General features: G+C 39.2%; 1 protein-coding gene across 5 annotated transcripts in view; it reads left to right on the forward strand.

The window, feature by feature from the left end:
- LOC150077364 (UDP-N-acetylglucosamine transporter-like) overlaps nucleotides 1-21,096 on the forward strand; it is a 392,219-nt gene that overhangs the window by 346,886 nt on the left and 24,237 nt on the right. The gene's annotated exons all lie outside the window — the stretch shown is intronic.

The raw sequence follows: 21,096 nt of genomic DNA on the forward strand, positions 1-21,096 counted from the left end.
AGCTCGAACCCCGGTCTAATCAAGAAGCGTGTGCTACGCACTGCTGCTCCTTCCGACCTGGCTATGGAGACGCCCGTATTAAGTGGCAAGTACTCATTGGCAATGTAGTTATTCACAACAGAAAAATTTTCTCTAATCCATTCTTTACATATTTTTGATGACATTTAAGACTTTTGGTTTGCTTGATATATAATTGGCAGTGTTTCATACCTTTAGAGCATCGCTTTCCCAGTAATTTAGAGAAAAAAGTTCTCTGTGCTTTTAGATTGTTTTGCCATTTTTCTGTAAACTGGTAACAACTAAAAAAAAAAAAAAAAAAGTCCAGTTTCATCAGCATTTAAGATGTTCTGGCCATAGGTCAACTAAACACTTTTTAAACAATTCTCTTTCCATTCCTTGGTAGCTGTATTTTTACTACACACTTTTTATTGAAAGACAAGTCTTAAATTTCTGGAACCATCCATTGGAAAACTTAATCTTCAGACTCCAAACCTTAGATAGCCTTATATTTTAAATTTTTGCCTACAGAAACTTTTTTGCATGCAAAATCATTGTCAATTCCAAAGAGTATCCTTTCAAGATTGAGACACTTTTCCTTTCATGCTCTGATCCTACCCATGTATTAGATTTCTCTAAGCTTCCAATCTTTTTTCAGCCTTTCAGAATAGTGAATATTGTACCTCCTAGGAATGTCTAACTGTTTAACAATGTTGGTCTTAGAATGTACACCATTATCTACAGCTTAAAATCTTAATTTTGTCTGCAGTAGAAAAACTACCCATTTTTTTGAAGCACTGTTAATAAACTTATAATCACAAACTTATAAAATTACAAAGTGCAACTTCAATAAAACGTGCCTCTGCATACCAAGGTTTCGGATATGCCGCAAGTATGGTCTTGTCATGGAACAAGTAAATACATGGGCTATGTTAGGGTAACTAAGATTAAGAACAGATGCTGCCTGCATACTTGCATGAACACCAGTGCTAGGAGTATAGTAAATAAATTTGATGAATTTGAAGTGCTGTTCAAGACATCAAAGGCAGATATTGTTGAGATATCAGAGAGACGGTGTCACACAAATATAATAAATGCAGAATGGGAATTTGGAGAGTACAATGTGTAAAAAATGAATAGACAAGATAGGAAGGAAGGAGGGGCTATGCTGTTAATTAAGAAACATAAAATCTAAGGTGGTGCATCCAGTTGGCATGATTGGACAGTGCAATATAAAAAATGAGGGTAGGAGTGCATTATAGGCCTAACGACTCTAATGAGTACAATGAACAACTGTACAGAGAAATAAAGTTGACCAGTAAATCAGAATGCCTTATAATGTGGGATTTTAACTTCCCAGATATCGACTGGAACTTGTCAGTTTGTCACTCGCACACTAATAAGACATTTGTGGGAATACTGTTTTCTACAGCAGAATGTTCGAGAGGCAACCAAAGGCCTAAGGACTCTAATGAGTACAATGAACAACTGTACAGAGAAATAAAGTTGACCAGTAAATCAGAATGCCTTATAATTATGGTGATGTGTAATAGAGCCACAGAAAAGGTTCGACAGGCAAAGGCAGTTTATGAGAAATCACTAGCAAACAGAGCAAAGAGGGGGGATAAAGAATTCTTCACATATATAAATGCCAAGAAGAGCAGGACAAACCAGATCGGACCGTTACGTAAGGGAAAGGGGATAGTAATAAATACACCAGCTGCCGTTGCAGATGAACTCAACAGTTATTTTGCATCGATATTTACAAATGAAAAGCCTTTTGTGGCAAAGGGAAATTGTGGGAGCGAAGTTAAAAAATATGTAATTAATGACATTGAAATTTCGCAAGATTATTTAATGAAAAAACTTTCGAGCCTACAGACCAGTAAAGCTCCTGGAGTTGATGGAATATACCCTATAATCTTAAGAGAGGCGGCAAGCGAGTGCATTGAACCATTGAGGCTAATTATGCGAGCATCATTAGACTCTGGGGAGATTCCCTTGGATTGGAAAAGTGCAAATGTATCTCCCATACATAAGGGTGGCTCTAAAAGTGAAGTTGGAAATTATCGACCTGTCAGTCTGACTTCAGTAGTAGGGAAAATCATGGAGGCAATGATCAAGGGTGGAATTCAGGATCATTTGGATCGAATTGAAATTCTCAAGGATACTCAGCATTGGAACAGGACCAGGGTATGTCTGCCAGGGGCAAAGGTTGATGACGTTGTAGAGCGAATATCATCTTTTAAGGGCACAAAAGGTGATATAGTTGTACACGTTGGCACTAATAATATTAAGAGTAGGAGACCGGCAGAATTACTTAACAAGTACAGGTCACTGTTGAACAAAAGCCGAGAATTAGGGTTGAATTTGAAAGTGTCTGCAATTCTGCCCAGACACGATAGGAGGGAGTATATGATGAGAGCCTTGTCGATCAATTCGGCCCTGGAAAGATTGTGCAAGGCTCAAGGGGTAGAATTTTTTTCAGCCTGGACTGTACTTGTTAACAGGAGAGATTGCTTCTACAGGGATGGGATACACTTAAATAGAAAGGGTGCAAGAATATTTGCTGATGCTATCGAGGCAGTGTTAGGTGGGTCGGAAAACTGCTAGCTTGGGGGGAGACAAAGACCAATAGATTGACAGTAGCCACTGGCAGAGGTGAAAGAGATTCTTGCACTGCTTCTATTAGAATGAGCAGAAGCCTGAAAAACAAGATGCATGGTATTTCAGAGACTGCTGGGAGCCATTGTGGTACAAGTAAACACATGGGTTGTGTTAGGGTAGCTAAGAATAGAAACAGGTGCAGGTATACTTGCGTGTACACCAATGCTAGGAGTTTAGTAAATAAATTTGATGAATTTGAGGTATTGCTCAAAACATCGAAGGCAGATATTGTTGGGATATCAGAGACGTGGTGTCACACAGATATAAGGGATGCGGAACTGCAATTTGGGGAGTACAACGTCTACAGAAAGGAAAGACAGGATAGGAAGGGGGGAGGTGTTATGCTATTAGTTAAGAAACACATAAAAACCAAGGAAGTGAAGCCAGTCGACATCGCTGGACAGTGCAGTGTGGAGTCAGTTTGGTGTGACATAAGCATTGGGAGATCAAAATTGAGAGTAGGAGTGTGCTATAGGCCTAATGACTCTGATGAGTATAATAAGGAACTGTACAGGGAAATAGAGTGGGCCAGTAAATCAGAGTGTCTTATAATGGGAGATTTTAATTTCCCAGATATTGACTGGAATTTGGGGGCTGGATACTCACACACTAGCAGGGCTTTTGTGGATTTATTGGATGATTGTTTTCTACATCAGCATGTTCGGGAGGCAACTAGAGGGAGTAATACTCTTGATTTGATTATCAGCAGTGATTCTTCATGCATCAAGAATCTGCAGATAAATGAACCACTAGGTGGCAGTGATCACAGTGTGCTGAAGTGGGATTTACTCAAAGAGGTAACTACCATTAGGGGTAAAGGGAAGGGTTATTGCTTCCGTAAAGGCGACTACGATGGACTGAGACAGTATTTAAATTCTATACAGTGGGACCAACTGATGATGTTACCAACAGCAAATTCAAAATGGGAAGCATTCAAAGAACTTATCTTGGAAGCTACTAGGCTTTACATACCAACTAAGAAATATTGTTCAAGGTTTAGGCCAAAATGGATGTCAGATGAACTAATGAGGCATATGGCAGAGAAGAAAAATGCATGGGATACTTACAAATTAACACATGACTCAGAAGCCTATGATAGATACAAGTTGATATGCAACCAAGTTACAAAGGAGGTTAGGCAGGCGAAGGCAGATTACGAGAAATCCTTGGCAAGGGATGCAAAGAAAAACAGCAAAGAGTTCTTTACTTATGTAAACTCTAGAAGGAAAGGGATGAATCAGATTGGTCCACTTGATATTGATGGGTCAAGTGTTGATGATCCTGCTCAGGTGGCTAACAAACTAAATGAATATTTTGCATCGACATTCACACATGAGGAGTTATTCAGCGAGGGTAATGCCAGAGGTGTATTCAACTCTAGCAGTAAGTTACAGAATCTTGAAATAACTGGAAGTAAAGTGGAGGAGAAACTGTTGAAGATAAACACAAGAAAGGCACCCGGGGTGGATGGGATCTATCCAGTTATATTAAAGGAGGCAGCAAAGGAAGTAAGCAAACCCTTAGCCATAATTATGAGAGCTTCCTTGGACTCAGGGGAGGTACCCATAGACTGGAAATGTGCAAATGTGACCCCAATTCACAAAGGAGGATCAAAGGCTGACACAAGTAATTATAGACCTGTGAGCTTAACTTCTGTTCCAGGAAAATTAATGGAGGCACTGGTTAAAGACGCACTGCAGGATCATTTAGACAAGACTTCAGTTATAGCTCAGACACAGCATGGTTTTGTTAAGGGGAAGTCTTGCCTGACCGACTTGATTGGATACTATGATGCAGTCACAAAAGAACTGGATGCAGGGAATAACTTTGATATTATATACTTGGATCTTAGAAAGGCTTTTGATACTGTTGCACATGCAAGACTGCTACACAAATTGGAGCAGTGTGACATTGGAGGCAAATTGCTGCTATGGATAAAGGGGTGGTTGAGGGGGAGAAGACAGAGAGTGGTAATCAATGGACACTGCTCATCGTGGACTGATGTTATTAGTGAAGTCCCTCAGGGCTCAGTGTTGGGTCCATTATTGTTTTCTGTATTTATAAATGATATTGATGATGGTATATCGGGATTAATGTCCAAGTTTGCAGACGATACAAAGGTTGGCAGGGTTGTCAAGGACACTACTGACACTATGCTTCTGCAACAGGATCTGGAAAGGTTGAGCAGATGGGCTGAGAGGTGGCAAATGAAGTTTAACATTGACAAATGTAAAGTACTACACATGGGAAACAGCAACCCCAGAGCAACGTATCAACTCTATGGTACAACACTGACAGTGGTAGAGAATGAAAGGGACTTGGGGGTGATTGTGCAGGCAGATATGAAGTTCTCTGAGCAGTGCAGACGGGCTGCAAGAGTAGCTCATGGAGTATTGTCAATGATATACAGGAATTTTTCCAGCAGGGATAAGGAGGTGATTATTCCATTGTATAAGGCGATGGTCAGGCCACACCTAGAGTACTGTATACAGGTCTGGAGGCCTCATTTCAAGAAGGATGTAGAGCTGCTGGAACGAGTACAGAGAAGGGCAACAAGATTAGTGAATGGAACAAAGGGGTGCTCTTACGAAGAAAGGCTTAAGTTTTGCAAATTACAGTGTCTGGAGACTAGGCACCAGCGAGGTGATCTGATAGAGGTGTATAAAGCCTTGAATGGTTTAAGCATGCTCAATGCTGATGGGATTCTTCCTCTAGCTCAGAATAATCACCTGAGAGGGCATAAATTCAAATTGAGGAAAGACAGATGTAGGATAGACGTGCGGAAATTTGCCTTTAGCCAGCGGGTGGTTGGTTGGTGGAACAGACTTCCATCCCTTGTGGTGGAGGTTGATAGCCTAAATAAGTTTAAGGCTCAGCTGGACAGGTATTTTGAACGAACAGAGGGGTGAAGTGGAAGTAGTTTTTTTTTTTTTTTTTTTGGCTGATGCTGCATAAGCTTGCTTTCTTGCATCAAATGCCTCTACTAATGCTAATGCTAATGCTAATGGTTTCGTAAAGGGAAAATCATGTTTAACAAATCTGGTTCGCTATTTCGAAAGGGTCACTCACGAGCTGTATTTAGATAATAATTTCGACATTGTTTATTTAGATTTCAGCAAAGCTTTTGACTCAGTCCCACATGAGCGGTTGCTTTATAAGCTGGAACAGGTTGGAATCACTGGGAAAATCCTTAGATGGATAGAAGGATGGCTTCAGGGCAGGAGGCAGAGGGTTGTGATAAATGGCTATTCCTCAGATTGGGTTGAGGTAAGAAGTGGGGCTCCCCAAGGATCAGTATTAGGACGACTGTTGTTTTTAATTTTCATAAACGACATTGATGAAGGGATAGAGGGTGTGATGTCTAAATTTGCAGATGATGTTAAAATTGGAAGAGTAGTTAATGATCACTGTCAAGCTGAGCTTCTTCAGAGAGACCTAGATAGACTTCAGGAATGGTCAGAAAAATGGCAGCTGTGCTTTAATCCAACAAAGTGTAAGGTATTACACCTGGGAAACAGTAATCCCAAAAAAACTTATTCACTTGGTGGAGTTCAACTAAACCCAGTACTGGAGGAAAGGGACTTGGGTGTTACGATACGGTCAGACATGAAATTCTCTGAGCATTGTAAACAGGTTGCAAGGAAGGCCCATGGTGTCCTATCGATGATCTATCGAACTTTTGCAAGTAGAGATAGGGACGTGATAATCCCATTATATAAGGCTTATGTTAGACCACACTTGGAATACTGTGTTCAAGTATGGAGACCGCACCTGAAGAAAGACATCGAGCTTCTTGAAAGGGTGCAAAGAAGGGTAACTCGCCTGGTGAGAACGGCAAAGGGGCGTCCTTATGAAGAAAGACTTTGAATATGTGGGTTGCAGAGTTTGGAAACTAGACACCTTAGAGGAGATTTGATTGAGGTGTTTAAGGCTCTGAGAGGCATCAGTAAAATGAATGAGGACAAAATTTTCAATATTATAAATGATGCTAGAACTAGGGGACATAAATTCAAGTTACGGGGGGAAATGTTTAGATTGGACTGCAGGAAGTTCTATTTTAGCCAGCGAGTTATAAATTACTGGAATAAGTTGCCTTCATGGGTGGTAGAGGCCGACAGTTTGGGGAAATTCAAAGGTCATCTGGATAGTACTTTCGGGTAAGGGAAGCGCATAGGATGATAGGTTTAATTTCCTTTTTATTTATTTTTTATTTTATTTTTTTTATTTATTAATTATTATTATTTAGTTATTTATTTATTTTTTGTTTTTATCATTGTTTTGTTCGGATTTTTTTTTTTTTTTTTTTGGCTGGTGCAGCATAAGCCATAGGCTTTCTTGCACCATGCGGCCGTTACTAATACTAATACTGTGGGATTTTAACTTCCCAGATATCGACTGGAACTTGTCAGTTTGTCACTCGCACACTAATAAGACATTTGTGGGAATACTGTTTTCTACAGCAGAATGTTCGAGAGGCAACCAAAGGGAGTGCTACTCTTGATCTGATTATCAGCAGTGATTATTCATGATTTAAGAATTCCAGATAAAAGAACCACTAGGTAGCAGGGATCATAGTGTACTGATGTGGCATTTACTTAAAGATGTAACTACCGTCAGGGTAAAGGAAGGGTTTTTGCTTTCGTAAAGGTGACTATGAGGGTTACAGACATTTTTAAATTCTATACAGTGGGATCAAATGATGTTACCAACAGCAAATTGTAAATGGCAAGCATTCAAGAAATTAATCTTGGAAGCTACTAGACGTTTCATACCAACTAAGAAATACTGTTCAAGGTTTAGGCCTAAATGATGTCAGATGAACTAATGAGATTCATGTTGGAGAAGAAAAATGCATGGGATTCATATAAATTATCAGGTGACATAGAAGCCTGTGGCAGATATAAGCTAGTCTGTAATCAGGTCACAAAGGAGATTAGGCAAGCGAAGGAAGATTATAAGAAATCTTTGGCAAAGGATACAAAGAAAAACAGCAAAGACTCCTTTACTAGAAGGAAAGGGATGAATCAGAATGGTCCATTTGATATCGATGGTTTGACTGTTGATGGTCCTGCTCAGGTAGCTGACAAACTGAATGAGTATTTTACATCTACATTCGCACACAAGGAATTCTGTGGGGAATTGGAGGCCAGACGTTTATCAAAGTCTAACAGGGAACTAAATAATTTTGTAATAACTGAGAGCAAAATGGAGAAATTGGTGAAATTAAACATAAGAAAGGAACCTGGGGTGGATGGGATCTATCCAGTTATATTAAAGGATGCAGCAAAGGAAGTAAGCAAATCTTTAGCCATAATTAAGAGACCCATTGTTATTGTTGTTGTTATTTGGTTTTTAGGAGCATTAGCAACTAAGGCCATATTGCTCCAGGGATATGCGGTGGTCATTCCCTGGTCATTCCACATCCTGCATATTTGGTGGCCACGGGCTCGAACCCCGGTCTAATCAAGAAGCGTGTGCTATGCACTGCTGCTGCTCCTGCCCACCTGGCTGCTCACCATTGTTATGAGAGCACCCTTGAATTTAGGGGACATCTCCATGTACTGGAAATGTGCAAATGTATCCCCAATTCAAAAAGATGGATCAAATGGCGACACAAGTAATTACAGACCTGTTAGTTTAACTTATTTTTCCTGGGAAAAATAATTGAGCCACTGGCTTAAGAAGCAATGCATAATCACCTAGACAAGACTACAGTTATAGTTCAGACACAGCATGGGTTTGTCAAGGGGAATTCTTGTCTGACCAATTTCATTGGATTCTCTGATGTGGTCAAAAGGAACTGGATGCAAAAATTAATTCCGATATCATATACTTGGATTTCAGGAAAGCTTTTGATACTGTTGCTCATTGAAGACAGATATACAAATTGGAGCAGTATGGCATTAAGGGCATGTTGCTGCTATGGATAAAGCGATCTTTGAGTGGGAAGGACAGAGAGTGGTAATCAATGGACACTGCTCTTCATGGACTAATGTTATTATTGGAGTCCAGTAGGGTTGTTTTCTATATTTATCAGTAATATTGATGAAGGTATATGAGGCTTAATGTCCAAATTTGCAGACAGTACAAAGGTTTGCAGGGTTGTTAATGAAATTAATGATAATATACTACCGCAACAGGATCTAGAAAAGTTGTGGAGATGGGCTGAGAGATGAAAATTGATGTTTAACATTGACAAATGAAAAGTAATGCATGTGAGTAGCAGTAACCCCAGAATTATGTACCAACTGTATGGTACTACACTCAGGTTAGTGGAGAATGAAAAAGACTTGGGGGTAATTGTGCAGTCAGATATGTAGTTTTCTGAGCAGTGCAGACAGGCTGCAAGACTATCTCATGCTGTCTTGTCAATGATATATGGGAATTTTGCTAGCAGGGATAAGGGGGTGATTGTCCCTTTTTATAAGGCAATGGTCAAGCACACCTTGAGTACTGCATACAGGTCTGGAGATCTCATTTTAGGAAAGATGTAGCGCTGCTGGAATGAGTACAGAGACGGCAATGAGATTGGTGAGGGGAACAGAGGTTGCTCTTAGCAAGAAAGGCTTAAGTTCTGCAAATCGAAGAGTCTATTTATGTGCCACAACCAGTCAATATCCATTTACAGTCCAACTTCAAACTCACAGAACCAACTTTTTTTCTTTCTCATTTATCCTTTCTGCTTGTATTTTTTAGAATAGCCTACCTTCACATGTATTTAGCAAAAATTTGAATGGTTTGAGCAACCTCAGTGCTGATCGGATTCTTTCTCTTGCTCAGATTACTCAGTTGAAGGAGAATAAATTCAGACAGTTGTAGAATAGATGTGCAAATATTTTCCCTTAGCCAGAGGATGGTTAATTGCTGGAATTAACTTCCATCTGTCATTTTGGAAGTTGATAGCTTGAATAAATTGAAGGAAGAATTGGACAAACTTCTGGAGTGAATGGATGAGTGAAATGGATTTTTTTTTTTTTTTTTTTGGCGGATTCTCTATAAGCTTACTTTCTTGTATCATATGCCTCTACTAATGCTAATACTATAATTCTCTCCCCACTTCCAAACCAGTCTATTTATGTGCCACAACCAGTCAATATCCATTTACAGTCCAACTTCAAACTCACAGAACCAACTTTTTTTCTTCCTCATTTATCCTTTCTGCTTGAATTTTTTAGAATAGCCTACCTTCACATGTATTTAGCAAAAATTTCAATCTACAGAAATTCATATCTAATATTATCTAGCATCTTGTTTCTTCTTCTAAACCTATGCATGTATTATACATTCTATACCATTCGTGTTTGTGGTTTTCATTAAAAAAAAAAATAAATAAAAATATGTAAAAACAGCGATAGTTTTTTTTGTGTAAAAGTATTTGAAGGCAGGTTGTTAGGTGTATACCTATTATCTTCAAAATGACGGACATTCATGTTGAACATAATAGGCACGTAATCAGTCCATGCTGCTTTCTAGGACCATGCAGTGGTATTGCAGACCTCGGTGAGTGGGTGTTTTTTTTAGGGCTCTCTCTTTAATTTTATTGGGGCTGTACTATACTATTTAAGAAATGCTTTACATATCTTTCTGTTTCACGGCCTAGCTGCATCATATCAAATCCCATTATGACAGGGTACATGCACTTCCACCACCAGGTAACATAACCCAAGTTTTTTATCAAGCAAACAAGGCAAATCAACAATACTAAAATTTCTGCTAGAGTGAAGTGTGTAGCTGCTTGAATTTTGTGCTCTGCAAAAATTAATAGTTTTATGTAAATTTTCTGCTGCACTTAGTTTACTGTCTCCTGTAGCAGACTTATATCTCGCAAAAGGTTCTGATTGCGTTTTAAATCAGTGTATAGCATTTTCAATCAAATCATTTCATGTTTTCTTCTTTTTTTTTAATTCCTATTGCCAGCCAAATTCACTTTGCCATTTATAAGAAAACAAAGATCTCCCTACCCATTTACAGACCACATGAAGAGCCTTCAGTTAAATTCTCACCTCATGGTCTCTTGTTTCCATTGGCTCAAATGGCAAAAACTAGAAGAAAACAATCACTAGCTGTATGCAGCAAATACAAAACTGTTTTGGCTACTAGAATAAATAAATAAATATAAATATTCTTTATTGCAGAGAAAATAAATACGCCCTGCAATATACCCTTCACAGCCAGCTTGGCCAGGAGTTTCACATATAAATTGATAATTTTATCACACTAGCACTCAACATCTTCATGAGATGGTTGCAGATATACTAGCCTTAAACATTCAATGGGTCAAAAAAAGTTGATAAAAACTGAATCTAGAACTTTTTCCTCCCCCTAAATGAACAGCTGCAACCGACCCATGTGCCACAGATCCCATTAATCACTTCAAAGGTTGAATATGACATATGAGAAAGGGATAGAAATGGATAATGATCTTAAAACATGATTTAAAATAATAAAACATTCACGTAAGCCATTAAGGCTAGCAAATTATTGACTGTATAAAATAACTCACTGCAATGAAAATTATTCTATACAGTAAGAAAGAAAAAAAAATATCACAGTGGATGTCCATTGTTTGTCCTCAAAATTTAAAGAGTGCCCATAACTTTTCAAATTCAGCAATAAATGGTTCTACTAATTGTTTTTTAGTGGTAATGATTATATTTTCAAAATTTCCCATCATGGCTTGTTCAGTCCAGTTCAAAGAACCAGTAAGAAGGATTTGCTGATCCACAATAACAAACTTATGATGCATCCAATTAGCTGTACTATTACACCTAACTGGAATTCCTTCTGCTCTTATCATTCCTATTTGCCTTCCACTAACATTAGTCTCTTCTGCAGCTTTATCAGTTATCAATCTATGCTGTTGTGATCTCTGCAGCAAGCATAGCAACATCTTGATATCAAGCTCATGTTGTATCTAATGAAACTGAAAGCAACAATTCTAGCAAAAGAAATGTATATCCTCTCCTCACAAAAGTTCAGAGAGCAGATTACATGCCCTCACTTGTTCAGCTCACTATGCCGTTTCCCGCTGAAATTTATATTCAAGAAAATTCCAATGATGGCTGTGTTATTCAGTGTACTGTTTGTTATGATGCAAACTATTCCTCTAGTGTCATCAATGAACAGTCTTCTGCTGGTACATTCTCTATTACAATCAAATGTGGTACACAAACAACCTCGTCCTGCACATACCATATGATTGCCTACTGAAAGTTTCAGTGGTAAGTCTCCACAAGCCATTTGTAACATTAATGAGAAATGTAGAGCAAGCTATAAAATATCCCAAGATGTTACTACAATTAAACAGATTTCAGAAGATAACAGGAAACAAGAATACACAAATAAGTTTAATGATTTGGTCTGTCATCAGTGATTTGGTCTCTCGAAGACCAAATCACTAAGGTAATACAATTATAAACACAGCCAAAGAGAGTAGCTATACAGAAATTGTGACAACAGCAATCTCAGTATATCGAGAACAGAAAGCTTTTGGAAATGGTTCAAGAAAAACTTGGAAAAAAGAAAAACCATATAAAATCAATACTTAAAGTAAATACTTAAAATACTTAATACTTGAAGTAAATACTTAAAATACATAATACTTGTAGTAAATACTTAAAATACTTAATACTTGAAGTAAATAATTAAAAATACTTAATACTTGAAGTAAATAATTAAAATATAATACTTGAAGTAAATACTTAAAATACTTCATACTTGAAGTAAATACTTAAAATACTTAATATTTAAAAAAATAAAACCTTAAAAATGAAGAACTTCTGAAACACCAAATGCAGAAAATATTCAAGACTTGACAAGAACTTCATGGTCACTGAAACAGTGAAAGAACAAAATGAAAGTATGATGAACTACCTTCTTAAAATGGGGCAACACACCAAATAACAATAATGGATACATCCATTCTGCTGGTACAGTGTGAGAAAAACATGCAAAACACAAAAAAAATCACTCCCATTCTGCCAACAAACTATAATTAGACTTTTTCCAAAAAAATAAAAGCATTACTTTCATAATGCAGAAACAGATAAATGCTAGTACAGTGGCTACTTGCATAAGATAGAATAATGGAAAAAACTGCAGCAGGATACTACAATAGTGTATGGTAGAAATGAAATGGAAAACATCTCATCATCAACTGACCCCCAAGCTAACCCCCTCCTAATTCTTTGTTTACTATGCTCTGTTGCCATCTTCAATCTGCCATAAGAAACTGCCAACATATCTTTCTTACAAGTCATTGAAGGCTACACACCATAGTAAACTGTCTTTTGGAATCTCATCCTCCACACTGCAGGCCATCCAGAGAAATAATCAAGCTGATAAAAGAAACTTATTTTTATCTAGACTAACAACTGTAAACCTGATAATTGAGGCACCCCACAAGGTCAATAATTTAATCATCCATGCAGAAGCATTGAAAACAAAGAGACCCACTTATTGCTGCAAATTGCAGCAATAAGTGGGTCTCTTTGGTCTAATTGGACTAATGTTATTAGTGGAGTCCCTCAGGGTTCAGTATTGGGTCCATTATTGTTTTCTGTATTTATAAATGATATTGATGATGGTATATCAAGCTTAATGTCCAAGTTTGCAGACGATACGAAGGTTGACAGGGTTGTCAAGGACACTACTAACACTATGCTACTGCGACAGGATCTGGAAAGGTTGAGCAGATGGGCTGAGAGGTGGCAAATGAAGTTTAACATTGACAAATGTAAAGTACTACATATGGGAAACAGCAACCCCAGAGCAACATATCAACTCTGTGGTACTACACTGATAGTGGTAGAGAATGAAAGGGACCTGGGGGTGGTTGTGCAGGCAGATATGAAGTTTTCTGAGCAATGCAGACGGGCTGCAAGAGTAGCTCATGGTGTATTGTCGATGATATATAGGAATTTTTCTAGCAGGGATAAGGAGGTGATTTCTAAGAAAAACAGCAAAGAGTTCTTTACTTATGTAAACTCTAGAAGGAAGGGGATGAATCAGATTGGTCCACTTGATATCAATGGGTCAGCTGTTGATGATCCTGCTCAGGTAGCTAACAAACTAAATGAATATTTTGCATTGACATTCACACATGAGGAGTTATTCAGCGAGGGGAATGCCAGAGGTGTATTCAACTCTGGCAGTAAGCTAGAGAATCTTGTAATAACTGAGAGTAAAGTAGAGGAGAAATTGTTGAAGATAAATACAAGAAAGGCACCTGGGGTGGATGGGATCTATCCAGTTATATTAAAGGAGAGAGCAAAGGAAGTAAGCAAACTCTTAGCCATAATTATGAGAGCTTCCTTGGACTCAGGGGAAGTACCCATGGACTGGAGATGTGCAAATGTGACCCCAGTTCACAAAGGAGGATTAGAGGGCAACACAAGTAATTATAGACCTGTTAGTTTAACTTCTGTTCCTGGAAAATTAATGGAGGCACTGGTTAAAGAAGCACTGCAGGATCATCTAGACAAGACTTCAGTTATAGCTCAGACTCAGATACATGGTTTTGTTAAGGGGAAGTCTTGCCTGACCAATTTGATTGGATACTATGATGTAGTCACAAAAGAACTGGATGCAGGGAATAACTTTGATATTATATACTTGGATCTTAGAAAGGCTTTTGATACTGTTGCTCATGGAAGACTGCTGCACAAATTGGAGCAGTGTGGCATTGGAGGCAAATTGCTGCTATGGATAAAGGGGTGGTCGAGGAGGAGAAGACAGAGTGTGGTAATCAATGGACACTGCTCATCGTGGACTAATGTTATTAGTGGAGTCCCTCAGGGATTGGGTCCATTATTGTTTTCTGTATTTATAAATGATATTGATGATTGTATATCAAGCTTAATGTCCAAGTTTGCAGAAGATACAAAGGTTGGCAGGGTTGACAAGGACACTACTGACACTATGCTACTGCAACAGGATCTGGAAAGGTTGAGCAGATGGGCTGAGAGATGGCAAATGAAGTTTAACGTTGACAAATGTAAAGTACTACATATGGGAAACAGCAACCACAGAGCAATGTATCAACTCTGTGGTACTACACTGACAGTGGTAGAGAATGAAAGGGACTTGGGGGTGGTTGTGCAGGCAGATATGAAGTTTTCTGAGTAGTGCAGATGGGCTGCAAGAGTAGCTCATGGTGTATTGTCAATGATATATAAGAATTTTTCTAGCAGGGATAAGGAGGTGATTATTCCCTTGTATAAGGCAATGGTCAGGCCACACCTAGAATACTGTATACAGGTCTGGAGGCCTCATTTCAAGAAGGATGTAGAGATTCTGGAACGAGTACAGAGAAGGGCAACAAGATTAGTGAATGGAGCAAAGGGGTGCTCTTACGAAGAAAGGCTTAAGTTTTGCAAATTACCGTGTCTGGAGACTAGGCACCAGCGAGGTCATCTGATAGAGGTGTATAACGCCTTGAATGGTTTGAGCATGCTCAATGCTGATGGGATTCTTCCTCTTGCTCAGAATAATCACCTGAGAGGGCATAAATTCAAATTGAGGAAAGACAGATGTAGGATAGACGTGAGGAAATTTCCCTTTAGCCAACGGGTGGTTGGTTGGTTGGCGGAACAGACTTCCATCCCTTGTCGTGGAAGTTGATAGCCTAAATAAGTTTAAGGCTCAGCTGGACAGGTATTTTGATCGAACAGAGGGGTGAAGTGGTTATTTTTTATTTATTTATTTTTTTTTTTTTTGGCTGATGCTGCATAAGCTTGCTTTCTTGCATCAAATGCCTGTACTAATGCTTATGCCTCATTCAGGATTAATTGTTATCCTGAAGACTTTACTACCATCTCCCGTTCTTAGTAGCCTGAAGAGATGCTTATAATCCCTTTCTGTGATGCTTTAACTAACACTCCCCTAGAACTGTGGTTTAATTTTTTCAGCTTGATGGGCTAGACCCTTGTCTTGAGAGCTGACTTTATCTGCAAACGGTACTTCTGTACCTCTGCTGTTGGTGAGCTCAGGTGTGAATAATTGCACTGTCCCTGTATGAGTCTCTGTGCAGCCTAAGCCAGTTCCTTCGAGGACCTGCCAACCAAGATACCCCACTCTTGCTTTACTCTCCCATTTTCTTCCTGCTTACAGTTACCATCTTGTTGATAGTCAAAAGCTGGCAGCTATATAGACACACCAGAGTAACTTCTCTAATTGCTTTAATTTCTGCAAGATAATCAAAAGAAATATGAGGACGAGAGTAGCCTGTGTGGACATACATTTTTGCCGCTCCTGGAACAGAGAAGTTTTTTCTGATTTATTTTCTGTTTTATTAGCTTAAATTGGCACATTAACTTATTTTCTAGAGTAGCTTTATATTCCTATTTATGATACTTAGATTAAAGTAACTTAGATAGAGATTTTGTAGGTATTACTTAGTATCGGAAAGGGTATCAAATCCACGTGTTTACCGTTCGTAAATAGCCGCCATTGTCGCGATACATAATATCTCGAAATAGATAGCATAAGCTTAATATAGTATATTAAGCTTATAATAATATTGTCAATTAATCAGATAATTAATCTTGTTGAACTTCATTGTCAATTAAATTGTACCTTTAACTATACATATAACGACTCGGGTTACATAAAATAAATAATTAGTAAAAAATAAATAATTAGCATTAGCATTAGTTGAGGCATTTGGTGCAAGAAAGCAAGCTTATGCAGCATCAGCCAAAAAAAAAAAAAAAAAACCCACTTCCAATTCACCCCTCTGTTCGTTCAAAATACCTGTCCAGCTGAGCCTTAAACTTATTTAGGCTATCAACCTCCACCACAAGGGATGGAAGTCTGTTCCACCAACCAACCACCCGCTGGCTAAAGGCAAATTTCCGCACGTCTATCCTACATCTGTCTTTCCTCAATTTGAATTTATGCCCTCTCAGGTGATTTTTCTGAGCTAGAGGAAGAATCCCATCAGCATTGAGCATGCTTAAACCATTCAAGGCTTTATACACCTCTATCAGATCACCTCGCTGGTGCCTAGTCTCCAGACACTGTAATTTGCAAAACTTAAGCCTTTCTTCGTAAGAGCTCCCCTTTGTTCCATTCACTAATCTTGTTGCCCTTCTCTGTACTCGTTCCAGCAGCTCTACATCCTTCTTGAAATGAGGCTTCCAGACCTGTATACAGTACTCTAGGTGTGGCCTGACCATTGCCTTATACAATGGAATAATCACCTCCTTATCCCTGCTGGAAAAATTCCTGTATATCATTGACAATACTCCATGAGCTACTCTTGCAGCCCGTCTGCACTGCTCAGAGAACTTCATATCTGCCTGCACAACCACCCCCAAGTCCCTTTCATTCTCTACCACTGTCAGTGTAGTACCACAGAGTTGATACGTTGCTCTGGTGTTGCTGTTTCCCATGTGTAGTACTTTACATTTGTCAATGTTAAACTTCATTTGCCACCTCTTAGCCCATCTGCTCAACCTTTCCAGATCCTGTTGCAGCAGCATAGTGTCAGTAGTGTCCTTGACAACCCTGCCAACCTTTGTATCGTCTGCAAACTTGGACATTAAGCTTGATATACCATCATCAATATCATTTATAAATACAGAAAACAATAATGGACCCAACACTGAGCCCTGAGGAACTCCACTAATAACATTAGTCCACGATGAGCAGTGTCCATTGATTACCACACTCTGTCTTTTCCCCCTCAACCACCCCTTTATCCATAGCAGCAATTTGCCTCCAATGTCACACTGCTCCAATTTGTGTAGCAGTCTTCCATGTGCAACAGTATCAAAAGCCTTTCTAAGATCCAAGTATATAATATCAAAGGTATTCCCTGCATCCAGTTCTTTTGTGACTGCATCATAATATCCAATCAAGTTGGTCAGGCAAGACTTCCCCTTAACAAAACCATGCTGTGTCTGAGCTATAACTGAAGTCTTGTCTAAATGATCCTGCAGTGCTTCTTTAACCAGTGCCTCCATTAATTTTCCAGGAACAGAAGTTAAACTAACAGGTCTATAATTACTTGCTGTCGCCCTTTGATCCTCCTTTGTGAATTAGGGTCACATTTGCACATCTCCAGTCCATGGGTACTTCCCCTGAGTCCAAGGAAGCTCTCATAGTTATGGCTAAGGGTTTACTTACTTCCTTTGCTGCCTCCTTTAATATAACTGGATAGATCCCATCCACCCCGGGTGCCTTTCTTGTGTTTATCTTCAACAGTTTCTCCTCCACTTTACTCCCAGTTATTTCAAGATTCTGTAGCTTACTGCTAGAGTTGAATACACCTGTGGCATTCCCCTTGCTGAATAACTCCTCATGTGTGAATATCGATGCAAAATATTCATTTAGTTTGTTAGCTACCTGAGCAGGATCATCAACAGTTGACCCATCGATATCAAGTGGACCAATCTGATTCATCCCCTTCCTTCTAGAGTTTACTTCCTTCTAGAATTAATACTTAACTTGATATGGAAGTTATATAAAGGGATTTCGTAGATAACACTCGATACTGAAACATAAATATAGCGTTATAACTGTGTTGGGATATAAGTTTAGTGTTTTAATTTTGTACTAAATTTAAATTTTATTGAAATTAAATCGAAATCATGACTCTAACCAGAGCAGCAAAGCAAAAGGCTCAAGCTAATGGAAGTTTTGTGGCTCAGGGGAGAACTGAGGGGGACAGTTGCCCTCTGAATCACAGCCTATTAAAATGCACTACTTGCTTGATGTTTGTGGAGCAGTCAGGTACGAGACATGACACCGCCATGGGGGATGTCTTTGTGTGTGCGCGATGCAAGGAGTGTAAGGAAATCAGGCGACAACTCAGCATTTTTATGGGCCTATATGAGAGCTTGAACGACAGGGTGGATGCCCTCGAAGGATTAAAAGTGAGGGCCCATCAAGCTCTCAGCTGCCCGCACCAATGTCAGAGCTTGCACTTGGTCATCACGCAACACAGCGGCAGCTCCCAAGGCAGAATGCGCTGGTCCCAAAGGAACTAGTAGTTGCTGGTGACTCTATTGTCAGGGAAACGGGAAACTTGCTTTGTAAAAAGGATAGGTGGAACAGGACCAGGGTATGTCTGCCAGGGGCAAAGGTTGATGACGTTGTAGAGTGGATATCATCTTTAAGGGCACAAAAGGTGATATAGTTGTACACGTTGGCACTAATGATATTAAGAGTAGGACACCGGCGGAATTACTTAGCAAGTACAGGTCACTGTTGAAAAAAAGCCGTGAATTAGGGTTGAATTTGAAAGTGTCTGCAATTCTGCCCAGACACGATAGGAGGGAGTATATGATGAGAGCCCTGTCGATCAATTCGGCCCTGGAAAGATTGTGCAAGGCTCAAGGGGTAGAATTTTTTTCAGCCTGGTCTGTACTTGTTAACAGGAGAGACTGCTTCTACAGGGATGGGGATACACTTAAATAGAAAGGGTGCAAGAATGTTTGCTGATGCTATTGACGCAGTGTTAGGTGGGTCGGAAAACTGCTAGATTGGGGGTATACAAGGACTAATAGATTAACAGTAGCCACTGGCTGAGGTGAAAGTGATTCTTGCACTGCTTCTATTGGAATGAGCCACAGCCTGGAAAATAAGATGCAGGATATTTCAGAGACTGCTGGGAATCACTGGGGCACAAATAAACACATAGGTTGGGTTAGGGTAGCTAAGAAAAATAACAGGTGCATGTATACTTTCGTGTACACCAATGCTAGGAGTTTAGTAAATAAATTTGATGAATTTGAGGTATTGCTCAAAACATCAAAGGCAGATATTGTGGGCATTTCAGAGACGTGGTGTCACACAGATATAAGGAATGCAGAACTGGAATTTGGGGAATTTGGGCAGAAATGATAGACAGAATAGGAAGGGAGGAGGGGTTATGCTATTATTTAAGAAATACATAAAATCCAAGGAAGTGAAGCCAGTCGACATCGCTGGACAGTGCAGTGTCGAGTCAGTTTGGTGTGACATAAGCATTGGGAGATCAAAATTGAGAATAGGAGTGTGCTATAGGCCTAATGACTCTGATGAGTATAATAAGAAACTGTACAGAGAAATAGAGTGGGCCAGTAAATCAGAGAGTCTTATAATGGGGGATTTTAATTTCCCAGATATTGACTGGAATTTGTGGGTTGGTCACTCGCACACTAGCAAGGCTTTTGTGGATTTATTGGATGATTGTTTTCTACATCAGCATGTTTGGGAGGCAACTAGAGAGAGTAATACTCTTGATTTGATTATCAGTAGTGATTCTTCATGCATTACGAATCTGCAGGTAAATGAACCACTAGGTGGCAGTGATCACAGTGTGCTGAAGTGGGATTTAATCAAAGTGGTAACTACCAACTATTGGTGGTAAAGGGAAGGGTTATTGCTTTCATAAAGGCGACTACGATGGACTGAGACAGTATTTAAATTCTATACAGTGGGACCAACTAATGATGTTACCAACAGCAAACTCAAAATGGGAAGCATTCATAGAACTTATCTTGGAAGCTACTAGGCTTTACATACCAACTAAGAAATATTGTTCAAGGTTTAGGCCTAAGTGGATGTCAGATGAACTAATGAGACATGTGGCAGAGAAGAAAAATGCATGGGATACATACAAATTAACACGTGACACAGAAGCCTATGATAGATACAAGTTGATCTGTAACCAGGTTACAAAGGAGGTTAGTCAGGCGAAGGCAGATTACGAGAAATCTTTGGCAAGGGACACAAAGAAAAACAGCAAAGAGTTCTTTACTTATGTAAACTCTAGAAGGAAGGGGATGAATCAGATTGGTCCACTTGATATCGATGGGTCAACTGTTGATGATCTTGCTCAGATAGCTAACAAACTGAATGAATATTTCTCATCGACATTCACACATGAGGAGTTATTCAGCGATTGGAATGCCAGAGGTGTATTCAACTCTGGCAGTAAGCTAGAGAATCTTGTAATAACTGAGAGTAAAGTGGAGGAGAAATTGTTGAAGATAAATACAAGAAAGGCACCTGGGGTGGATGGGATCTATCCATTTATATTAAAGGAGGCAGCAAAGGAAGTAAGCAAACTCTTAGCCATAATTATGAGAGCTTCCTTGGACTCAGGGGAAGTACCCATGGACTGGAAATGTGCAAATGTGACCCCAATTCACAAAGGAGGAGGATCAAAGGGCGATACAAGTAATTATAGACCTGTTAGTTTAACTTCTGTTCCTGGAAAATTAATCGAGGCACTGGTTAAAGAAGCACTGCAGGATCATCTAGACAAGACTTCAGTTATAGCTCAGACTCAGATACATGGTTTTGTTAAGGGGAAGTCTTGCCTGACCAATTTGATTGGATACTATGATGCAGTCACAAAAGAACTGGATGCAGGGAATAACTTTGATATTATATACTTGGATCTTAGAAAGGCTTTTGATACTGTTGCACATGGAAGACTGC

Source organism: Mastigoproctus giganteus, chromosome 12 (assembly GCF_048544385.1).
Source record: "Mastigoproctus giganteus isolate SK-2022 chromosome 12, ASM4854438v1, whole genome shotgun sequence".
NCBI lineage: Eukaryota > Metazoa > Arthropoda > Arachnida > Uropygi > Thelyphonidae > Mastigoproctus > Mastigoproctus giganteus.